At 47.2% G+C, this 12,729-nt stretch overlaps 1 protein-coding gene across 1 annotated transcript in view; it reads left to right on the top strand.

The window, feature by feature from the left end:
* The first annotated feature begins 7,906 nt into the window (after window positions 1-7,906).
* LOC133138657 (poly(rC)-binding protein 4-like) overlaps window positions 7,907-12,729 on the top strand; it is a 44,785-nt gene continuing 39,962 nt past the window's right edge. The window contains exon 1 of the mRNA XM_061257593.1: window positions 7,907-8,074. The gene's annotated coding sequence lies outside the window, so the exon portion shown is untranslated. The remainder of the gene's footprint in view (window positions 8,075-12,729) is intronic.

Genomic DNA, 12,729 nt, shown 5'->3' with positions numbered 1-12,729 from the left:
TCACTCCATCCTCCTGTCTGCCCTGTCAGCAACGGGAATCTGTGGCACAGCCCTGGACTGGATTGAGTCCTACCTCTCTGGTCGTTCCTTCCAGGTTGCCTGGGCTGGTTCGGTATCTACACCTCGGCCCCTCGCCACAGGAGTTCCCCAGGGCTCAGTCCTAGGCCCGCTTCTTTGTTCTCTTTACACTCGCTCCCTTGGCCCTGTGATCACTGCACATGGGCTATCCTACCACTGCTATGCGGACGATACCCAACTCTTCGTCTCATTCCCGCCATCTAATACGCAGGTTTCAGCCCGTATCTCTGCTTGCCTGAGGGATATCCAGAGCTGGATGGACAACCACCATCTAAAGCTCAACCCAGGCAAGACTGAAATGATATTCATCCCTGCTAAAACCTCTCCCCATCTGGATCTCTCCATTTCCCTCGGGGATACCACACTCACGCTGTCACCCAGTGCAAGGAACCTCGGTGTGGTGATGTACAGCAGACTGTCCCTCTCCGAGAACATTGTGGCGGTGACCCGGTCATGCAGGTTCTTCCTATACAACATACGGGGAATCCGCCCCTTTCTCACCCCCTACTTGACCCAGCTCCTGGTCCAAGCGATGGTTCTGTCCCGCCTGGACTACTGCAATTCCCTCTTGGCTGGCCTCCCAGCGTCTGCCATCAGACCCCTCCAACTCATCCAGAATGCAGCAGCTCGTCTGGTCTTCAACCTTCCCAAATACTCACACGTCACCCCCCTGCTTACTTCCCTCCACTGGCTGCCTGTCATGGCTCGCATCAAATTCAAAACATTGGTGCTAGCCTTCCAAGCAGTTAAAGGGTCTTCCCCACCTTATCTACAAAAAATCATCAGACCCTACACCCCTGCCAGACCTCTTCGGTCAGCCTCCACAGGCCGCTTGGCACCTCCCCCTCTCCGAACCTCCACATCACGCTCACGACTACTGTCTGTTCTGGCTCCACGGTGGTGGAACAAACTCCCCGTTGAGGTCAGAACTGTAGAAACTATTTGAAAAAAGATTCAAATAGGCCCTCGTCCTTATCTTTGTTGTACAGGTAGCAATTGAAATTGTACTTCCCTCTAGGGTCTTTCAGTGAACTTATCCCTGGTTATGGGTATGCACTTTGTTGTACGTCGCTCTGGATAAGAGCGTCTGCCAAATGCCAATAATGTAATGTAACAACCAAACACACAAATCAACACACAAACACACAAATAACGAAAAAAACCTCACAAACTCACAAAACACACAACCAAACACACAAACAGTCACACAAACAAACACACAGACAAACACACAAACACACACAAACAAACAAACAAACAAAAAAATAAAATAAACACAAACAAAAACACACAAGCACACACATAAATAAACACACACGCACAAACAAAAAAGCAAAACACATACATTAAAACACACACAAACACACAAAAAAACACAAACAAACTCACAAAACTAACACACAAAAACATACAAGCAAAAACACAAACAAACGCAAATACACACAAACAATCACACAAACACACAGAAACACACAACCAAACGCACAAACACGCACACACAAACAAACAAAAACACACATAAACACACACAGAAAAACAAACACACATATGAACACACAAACACACACACAAGCATACAAACAGACACAAAAAAACTCACAAAACACACAACCAAACACACAAACAATCACACAAAGAAACACACAGACAAACACACAAAGAAACAAAAACAAACACAAACAAACAAACACACAAACAAACACAAAAACACACATACAAAAAAACACAAACACACACAAACAAACACTCACAAACAATCACAGAAACACAAACGCACAAACACATACATTAACACACAAACACACAAAAAATGAAAACAAACACACAAATACAAAAACACAAAAAACACAAACAAACTCACAAAACACACAGGCAAAAACACAAACAGTCACACAAACAAACACACACAAACAGACTCAAAGAAACACAGAAACACACACAACCACAAACACAAACACAAACACAAACAAACACAGACAAACACAAACACGCAAACAGACTCAAAGAAACACAGAAACACACACAACCACAAACACAAACACAAACAAACACATCCACAAACACATACATAAACACACAAACAAACACAAACAAACTCACAAAACAAACACACACAAACACAAACATGCACAAACACACAAAGAAAAAAACACAGACAAACACACACACAAAGAAAAACAAACACACACATAAAACAAACAAAAACAAACACACAGACTAACACACACAAACACAAACACACATAAACAAACAAAGACAAACACACAAACAAATAAACAAACACAAAAACAAACCAAACACACCCAAACACAGACAAACACAAACAAACACAAACACACACAAACAAAGAAAAACTCACAAAACAAACACAGACAAACACAAATATTGACAAACATGCACAAACACACAAACAAAGAAAAACAAACACACACAAAACAAACAAAAACTAACACACAGACAAAAACAAACACACAGACTAACACACACAAAGAAAAACACAAACACACATAAACAAACAAAAACAAACACAAAGACACACAAAACAAACACAAATAAACACAAACATGCACAAACACACAAACAAAGAAAAACAAACACACAAAACAAACACACAAACAAACACAAACACACAGAAACAATCACACAAACACACAACCAAACACCCACACACACACACACACAAACAAACACACACAAACACACTCAAATAAACACACAAACACACAAAAACACAAACACACAAACACACAAACACAAACTAAAACAAACACACAGACAAACACACACAAAAACACACAAAAAACAAACACACAAACAAAAACAAACACACACAAACAAACAAACACACTCAACTAAACACACAAAAACACATACACACACAAATGCACAAACACACACACAAACAAAAACACAAACAAACAAACACACAAACAAACAAAGAAACACACACACAAACACACAACAACACAAACACACACAAACACAAACAAACAAAAACAAACACACAGACAAACACACAAAGAAGAGAACACAGACAAAAACACACAAACACACACAGATACAAACACACACAAACAGACTCAAATAAACACACAAAAACACAAACACACATACACACACAAACAAAAACAAACACACACAAACACACAAACACACACAAACAAACACACAAACAAACACACACAGAAAAACACAAACACACAGACACACACAAACAAACACACAAACACATGCAAACAAACACACAAACACAGAAAACACAAACACACAAAAACACTAACACAAACAAAAACAAAAACAAACACACACACAAAGACAGCAGGAACGTCAGGAGGGGCAGGATCGTCAGGGGGGCGGGAGCAGTAGGTTGGAAGCAAAGTACAGGGCCTGAGATGCCCCTGTAATCTCGCGCTCCGATCCAGCAGAATCCCGACATCATCACTGAGCTGAGATCTTATTTCCTGCTGCTGGGATGGCAGTTGCCATGGGTATCTTTCTCAGAAGGAGGCTTCAGTAAAGTTTGATTTATTTTCCTTTGGCTCAGAATTTACTGTGAACACGACTGAACTCACCACACCACTCAAAGCTTACTGAGCTTATCTGGTGTACTGGAGCCTATCAAAAATTATCAAAGAACAGCAAACCCCGCCTTCTGGTTCTCTTGGTTTGCTCAGTTTCTCTTGTTGGCATAATCAATTGAGCACAGAAAAGTATTTGAATCCCAAAAAAATTGAATTGTTCTCTGAGTGACCTCACTGGCGTGTCATCAATCATGCATGTGAATATCAATGAAACAAAGCACAAAAACACACACACACTCTCACACACACACACACACATACACACTCACACACTCTCGCACAAACACACAAACACTCACATACACACACACATACTCTCACACTCTCTCACAAACACACACACACACACACAGACACACACTCACACTCTCACACACACAGACACACACTCACACTCTCACACACACACAGACACACACGCACACATATACACTCACACACACTCATACACACACACACACACACACACGCACACATATACACTCACACACACTCACACACACACGTTCACACTCACACACTCACTCACACACACACACACTCACACACACTCACTCACACACACACACACACACTCACTCACACACACACACAAACACACTCACACACATATACACTCACACACACATTCACACTCACACACACACTCACACACACACACACACACACTCACTCACACACACACACACACACTCACTCACACACACACACACACACACACACACTCACAGGACTGAGCAAATTCTGTACAGCCAGAGCTCTTCCAGTCACAGAACAGCTGTCCACACCGGATTGGTTGACTCTGAGACCTCTAAGCCAATGAGAATGCAGCAGGAAGTAGACCAGGCTGACCAACAGCTTTCATCCACATGCACTTTCCTTCCCAGCAGCTCAGGGCTGAGAATTAGCTGCTAATGTTTCTTCTTCAAACTGCCCTGTGAGAGACGGAGGCTGCGGCCGTCATGGGGTGGCTGTACGTATCCAAGGGAACCGAGCACAGGGAGGAAGCTGTGAAAGACTGCATTCCCCAGCAGCCCAGAGGAGCATGTGAGCAAAGGATGATGGGAAGTGTGGTCCACAGAAGGGTGAGTCCACACAATGAACACACTCACTGTACACTACCCAGTCATCCACACATTGAATACACTGAACACACTCACTGTACACTATCCAGTCATCCACACGCTGAACACACTGAACACACTCACTGTACAATACCCAGTCATCCACACACTGAACACAATGAACACACTCATTGTACAATACCCAGTCATCCACACACTGAACACACTGAACACACTCACTGTACAATACCCAGTCATCCACACACTGAACACAATGAACACACTCACTGTACAATACCCAGTCATCCACACACTGAACACACTGAACACACTCACTGTACACTACCCAGTCATCCACACACTGAACACAATGAACACACTCACTGTACAATACCCAGTCATCCACACACTGAACACAATGAACACACTCACTGTACAATACCCAGTCATCCACACACAGAACACAATGAACACACTCACTGTACAATACCCAGTCATCCACACACTGAACACAATGAACACACTCACTGTACAATACCCAGTCATCCACACACTGAACACACTCACTGTATCACACCCAGTCATCCACACACTGAACACACTGAACACACTGACTGTATCACACCCAGTCACTTCACACACTGAACACACTGAACACACTGAACACACTCACAGTATCACAGTGTGTGTACGCTGTGTAAGTCACTCTGGGTTTTTTGTTTTTTTTCCCTCAGACAGACTTTGTGTGGTTAATCAGGCACAGTAACAGCGCCTTTACATATTTCCCATAGTGATGCCGCGTGTGATGAGTCCTAATCAGGTTTATATTATACAGTGATAAACATAATGGAGTATCGTAATTCAACAGGGCGTGTTACCCCCGCTCTCCACTAGATGGTGCTATAGCAGAGGATAAACCGCAGAGCGCTTCTGCGCGCGGATGAGAACAGTTCATTGTCTGGCTTTTCCTAAAGGCTGAAATGTGAATTACACGGTTATATTTGGAAGGACCTGTACCGTCCCAGAAGGCAAACCTTTGACACAGGGAATTGCATAATTACACCACCACACTCTGCTATAATTACATAAATAACTTTTTTCCTCATTGGCATTATTTGAAAAGTTTCTGTCTCCACACGGGCTGTCCTGAGTCACACGGCCTGACCCATATCAAATGGTAAGTGGTTGGCATTTATATAGCGCCTTTATCCAAAGCGCTGTACAATTGATGCTCCTCGTTCACCCATTCATACACACACACTCACACACCGACGGCGATTGGCTGCCATGCAAGGCGCCGACCAGCTCGTCAGGAGCATTTGGGGGTTAGGTGTCTTGCTCAGGGACACTTCGACACAGCCCGGGCGGGGGATCGAACCGGCAACCCTCCGACTGCCAGACGACTGCTCTTACTGCCTGAGCCACGTCGCCCCCTACACTATCACTGCAGCACAATCCAGTGCAGCACAGACGGGAATAAAGAGCAGCTATAGCAGGTCTGTGCTGATTACAGCAGGTCTGTACTGATCAGGTCTGCTCTCCTGGAACAGTATTATTTGGTTTTGAGAGATCGGCCGTATTGAAAAGACCTTTTAGAGAATGGTTTCTGTTCTAGATGGTTTTAAAATGATGAAATTAGATTTGTCTTCATTGTCTGCTGTATGTGATTTGATGTTTTTGTCGTGAAACGGAGCACATTATGAAATATGTTTTGCTAATGCACTCATATCCCATCCTCTGGGCAGAACCTGTATCCAGTGGAGTTTTATTATTCACCCAAAATAAAACCCATCAGGACCTGCATCCAATCAGATCTCAGACCTGCTGAGGGCACTGCCCTGGTTGGGAGGGCCTCGGTTGCCATGGTACACTGAGCGCCGTCAGCCAATAGGGACCGGGCTTGACCATAGAGCCCGCAGATCCACGTCAGCGTTTGTGTTCGGAGACGCTCTTCTGCATACCACTGTAATAATGTGTGCTTGTTTGCGTTACTGTCACTTTCCTGTCAGCTTCAACCAGTCTGGCTCTGACCTCTCTCACTAACAAGGCATTTTTGCCCACAGAACTTCTGCTCACTGGATGTTTTTTTGTTTTTCGTACTATTCTCTGCAAACCCTAGGGACTGTTGTGAACAAAAATCCCAGGAGATCAGCAGTTTCTTTGATACTCAAACCTCCCTATCTGGCACCAACAATCATTCCACGGTTAAAGTCACTTAGATCACATTTCTTTCCCATTCTGACATTTGGTCTGATCAACAGCCAAATCTCTTGACCATGTCTGCATGCTTATATGCATTTAGTTGCTTCCACATGATTGATTGATTAAACATTTGCATTAACAAGCTGGTGTGCAGGTCTACCTAATAAATTGCTCACAGAGTGTATTATGAATTAGTAAATATTTTGCTTGGAAAAAGTACTCAAATACAGCGTCTGTGCTGCGACAGGGCCCACTACAGACCCAAATGGACATTTCCATTTCGAAAGAAAGAAAACGAAATATATTATTGAATAAATATATATATTGATATTATTATTGAAAGAAAAACTATTGAGCAATGTGCATTTTTCAAGTGCAGGGCATTTCCGTGTGAATATTAGTAATAGCAGCTGTCATTATGCCCTCAGTAGGCCTAATGCACATTGTAAGACACTCTGTCCACATGCAGGCGAAAGAATAAAGTGCCTGTTAAGAGGTTTCTGTTACAGCCATCATTTACCGATTTATCTACTTATGAAAGCGACGCTCACTATTTCAAAATACACAAGAAACCCAAAGAGAAAACCAAATTCGTGTTTAATTGAAACTCCGTGACAAGAGTTCTGCGGATATGACCCCACACAGCTTGTAATAGCATCGATTCGTCCTGTTGAAAGGCTCCTTTAATAAATCATAAATATCGATTTTTATCTCGGTGACATTAAGTCGAGGCACTAAAAAGAATCGATACGAGTTGTTACGATTTGTTCTTTGGATAAATAAATAAATCAAAAATAAATAAATAAGACGCGGCTTTGGGTTCTGAGACGCACGGCGCGAGGTGGGTGAGTCATGCGCGGATCCTGATGTTTTTTTGGCGTGAGCGGGATCTGCAGCAGACTCGCGCAGCCCCTCGCGTGTCCACTGTAATTGGATCCCTGTCGGCTAGCCCGACGGCCGCTGCCCCCCGCATCTGCGCCTCTGTCCGCCCATAACCCCCCGCTTCGCTGTGGTCTGCCGTCGCACACTGACACCAGGATTACTTCTGCGAGCAGCGTCCTACAATGCAGGCATCAATCGGGGATTTATAGAGACATCGGGATTCGTCATCTGGGCGTCTTTCCTCAAGACAACTCCGTATGAAAACAGGTAAGAAGAAAAGATTAACTGAGGGTAGTGTCCTTGGCGCTGCTTCGAGATAACTGTCGAGTTTCGCACATTTCTGGAACTACTGTGAATTAAAAAAAACCTTTAACTGTCCGTAAGCGGGAATAATGCAGTCCCGCTACAGTGGAACATGCGACTTAAAGGAAAATATTATTTTCCATTAAGCGGTGTCCAAATGCATAGCGCCGACGGGCGGCTTAGCCCGCGTGTGGATGTGTAGCGCATACCCCGAAGTCAGGTACATTCATCTGTTCCCTGTCTAAATTTAAAGCGCAGTGACGGCGTCCTCAGGGAACGAGGAATGATTTCACACGTCACCTGAGTCCGCGCGGTACTGTGCGTGTTCTCGGTCTCCTGTCACCGTATCTTAAAGGTTCTGAATCTTTTTTTTTATTCTGTTCTTTTGAAAGCAGACGAACAGCAGTGTAGCTCCTTTCCGCATTAGTGCGAATTAGAGTAAAGTAGCCTCGTACACGGGGGTTTAGAGTGGGGACCTGGGTAGCCTCCTACACGGGGGTTAGATTGGGGACCGGGCGGGTTGGGGCGCTGCGAGATACGCGCATATGGGGAGGGCTCGACAGATGCGCTCGGAAAACAACGGCGGCAGTTTATTAGGACTGGTCAGATAATTCCTCTATTGTTTTGACCGTCTTACTGATGAAGACAGTCAACCCGGTGGCGAGGGCCGTGCAAACTGCCTATGTCAGAGGGGAGAATGTGTGCGGCCCCCGTCATGGAGCTGCGCGTCTGGTGGTCTTATCGCTCACGGATATGTAATCGAATTAGACCGGCCGAGGCAGTGTACAGCCCTCAGTATCAACTAAACTGATAACCAATTCCTGGATGTTAAACCCGGCTACATTAAGCTATAGCCTTTTAGATCTGCTCGGTGGTCAGGCATACTGTAATGTTTACATCAATACTCGGGACAGAAGCCAGAGGCTTTTGCTTCCGTAAGTAGCCGAAGCTAGAGCACTTCCACGCCGGGTTACCTACGAGGCTGTGCCATACATGACTCCAGTAAACACGGAACTGGGAAGGAATGCACAAGTGTGAGAAGAGAAACGTGAGCGTGAAGTGGCCGGTTTGAACAGGCCCTCCCAGCGCGCAGGCTGGGGGAGACAGCGGCAGTGTCCGCGAGGGTCACTCTCTTTAACTTGGAACAGCCCATTTCAGCTCATTTCAATGCAAACAAGAGAATATTATTGTTTGACTCGTGAATCATGGGAACACATTGCATTGCATATTTTTAAACCTGCAACACACACACACACACACACACACAGCATTATTCATGTGCTACAAACACTCACTCACACACATTATTATACACACACACAGGTACACACAACCACAGACATTCATTAATTAATTCATTCATTCATTATCCTAACCTGCTTATCCTGAACAGGGTCACAGGGGGGCTGGAGCCTATCCCAGCATACATTGGGTGAAAGGCAGGAATACACCCTGGACAGGTCGCCAGTCCATCACAGGGCACACACACCATTCACTCACACACTCATACCTATGGGCAATTTAGACTCTCCAATCAGCCTAACCTGCATGTCTTTGGACTGTGGGAGGAAACCGGAGTACCCGGAGGAAACCCACGCAGACACGGGGAGAACATGCAAACTCCGCACAGAGAGGCCCCGGCCGACGGGGATTCGAACCCAGGACCTCCTTGCTGTGAGGCGGCAGTGCTACCCACTGCACCATCCGTGCCCCCCCGCCCCCCCCACTGCACCATCCGTGCTGCCCCGACAACCGACTTACACAAGAAAAAGAAAAATGGTGAAACAAAGTGTATATTCTGAAAAGACGAAGCAGAAAGCAGAATGACATCATCACAATGCGTCATCCTCATGATCATCATCATCATCACAGTGCATCATCCTCATGATCATCATCATCATCATCACAGTGCATCATCCTCAGCGGCACAACGCAGGTCTTAATCCACCTTTTACTCTGGCCTCGTCTTTTACTGTCTGTGAAATCACCAGCAGCAGAAAGAGCACAGCTGTGTGAGGTGGGTATAGAGGTGCCTTTGCGCCAAACAGAGTCTCTAAAGTCATGTGCAGTTATTCACAGAGCTCTCTAAAGTCATGTGTAGTTATCCACTGAGCTCTCTAAAGTCATGTGCAGTTATTCACAGAGCTCTCTAAAGTCATGTGCAGTTATTCACAGAGCTCTCTAAAGTCATGTGCAGTTATTCACAGAGCTCTCTAAAGTCATGTGCAGTTATTCACAGAGCTCTCTAAAGTCATGTGTAGTTATCCACTGAGCTCTCTAAAGTCATGTGCAGTTATTCACAGAGCTCTCTAAAGTCATGTGCAGTTATTCACAGAGCTCTCTAAAGTCATGTGCAGTTATTCATGTGGTATGAAGGTGTGGGGCAGGGCGCATGTGTTCAGGTTTTGGGTGCGTGGGAGGGGTCATGTAGGGGTCAGGGTCTAATGTTGGTGTAGCCACTCGCCGTTGGTGTGTGAGTGTGTGCATGAATGGGTGGATGAGAAGCATCAATTTTACAGCCCTTTGGATAAAGGCGCTATATAAATGCCAACCATTTACTATTTAACGTGACATCTGTTGTCATTGGCAGCAGAGCCAGTGAAAACACATGTTATGGTGTCTGCGCGAGGAGAGGCAGTAAACTCCAGGGACATTACAATCAGAGATCACATTTCAGCTTAATCACAGTTTCATTTGGATATTTGGATATGGCCTACATCTGCTAATTAACTGAATAATTAAATGACTCAATTCATTTATTCAAATTCAATACACATGTTGGAAAAAAACTGAACCTTTCACCAAAATGTATGGAAACTCACAGGTGCAGTGTTAAACGCAGTGTGGGACTGGGGTGGGGCAGTGGGGTGGGGCAGTGGGGTGGGGCAGTGGGGCGGGGCAGTGGGGTGGGGCAGTGGGGTGGGGCAGTGGGGCGGGGCAGTGGGGTGGGGCAGTGGGGTGGGGCAGTGTTGGGGCAGGGCAGTGGGGTGGGGCAGTGGGGCGGGGCAGTGGGGTAGAGCAGTGGGGTGGGGCAGTGGGGCAGGGCAGTGGGGTGGGGCAGGGCAGTGGGGCAGGGCAGTGGGGTGGGGCAGTGGGGTGGGGTTGTGGGGTGGGGTTGCGGGGTAGAGCAGTGGGGTGGAGCAGTGGGGTGGGGCTGTGGGGTAGAGCAGTGGGGCGGGGCTGTGGGGTGGGGCTGTGGGGTAGAGCAGTGGGGCGGGGCTGTGGGGTGGGGCTGTGGGGTAGAGCAGTGGGGTGGGGCAGTGGGGTGGGGCAGTGGGGCGGGGCAGTGGGGTGGGGCAGTGGGGCGGGGCAGTGGGGTAGAGCAGTGGGGTGGGGCAGTGGGGCAGGGCAGTGGGGTGGGGCAGGGCAGTGGGGCAGGGCAGTGGGGTGGGGCAGTGGGGTGGGGTTGTGGGGTGGGGTTGCGGGGTAGAGCAGTGGGGTGGAGCAGTGGGGTGGGGCTGTGGGGTAGAGCAGTGGGGCGGGGCTGTGGGGTGGGGCTGTGGGGTAGAGCAGTGGGGCGGGGCTGTGGGGTGGGGCTGTGGGGTAGAGCAGTGGGGTGGGGCAGTGGGGTGGGGCAGTGGGGCGGGGCAGTGGGGTGGGGCAGTGGGGTGGGGTTGTGGGGTGGGGCAGTGGGGTAGAGCAGTGGGGTGGGGCAGTGGGGTAGAGCAGTGGGGTGGAGCAGTGGGGCGGGGCAGTGGGCGGGGCAGTGGGGTGGGGCAGTGGGGCAGGGCTGTGGGGTAGAGCAGTGGGCGGGGCAGTGGGGTAGAGCAGTGGGGCGGGGGAGTGGGGTAGAGCAGTGAGCTCACAGGGAAAGACCCAGTGTAAGCTGATTGGGGGCAGATGACTCACAGACTGGGGACCAACCAGCCGCTAATGAGACAGATCGCCATCGCCTCTGTGATGCTGCCTCTCTAAACACACACACACACACACACACACACACACACACACACACACACACACTCACTCACACACACACACACAAACACACACACACACTCACTCACACACACACACACACACACACACACAAACACACACACACACACACACACACACACACACTCACTCACACACACACACACACACACACACACTCACTCACACACACACACACACACACACACAAACACACAGACACAAACACACATTACATTATTGGCATTTGGCAGACGCTCTTATCGAGAGTGACGTACAGTTGATTAGACTAAGCAGGAGACAATCCTTCCCTGGAGCAATGCAGGGTTAAGGGCCTTGCTCAAGGGCCCAACGGCTGTACGGATCTTATTTTGGCTACACCGGGATTAGAACCACCAACCTTGCGTGTCCCAGTTATTTACCTTAACCACTACGTAACAGGCCACACACACACATACACACAAACACACACAGACACATATAATACTGTACAGAAACTACACAGCTACACTGCTCTACCTTTCATACCACAGTTACAGTACTTGTGAGGTGGCTCATACTTAGCGGGTTAGCAGTAGGTGTGTGGGTATGCGTTTGTCTGTGTGCATGCGTTTGTGTGTGTGTGTGTGTTATGTGGGTATGCGTTTGTCTGTGTGTATGCGTGTGTGTGTGTGTGTGTGCGTGTGTGTGTGAGAGAGAGA

The sequence above is a fragment of the Conger conger genome, chromosome 10 (assembly GCF_963514075.1).
Source record: "Conger conger chromosome 10, fConCon1.1, whole genome shotgun sequence".
Lineage (NCBI taxonomy): Eukaryota > Metazoa > Chordata > Actinopteri > Anguilliformes > Congridae > Conger > Conger conger.
The sequence above is the reverse complement of the archived record's forward strand: the minus strand, read 5'-3'. Positions and strand labels throughout refer to the sequence as shown.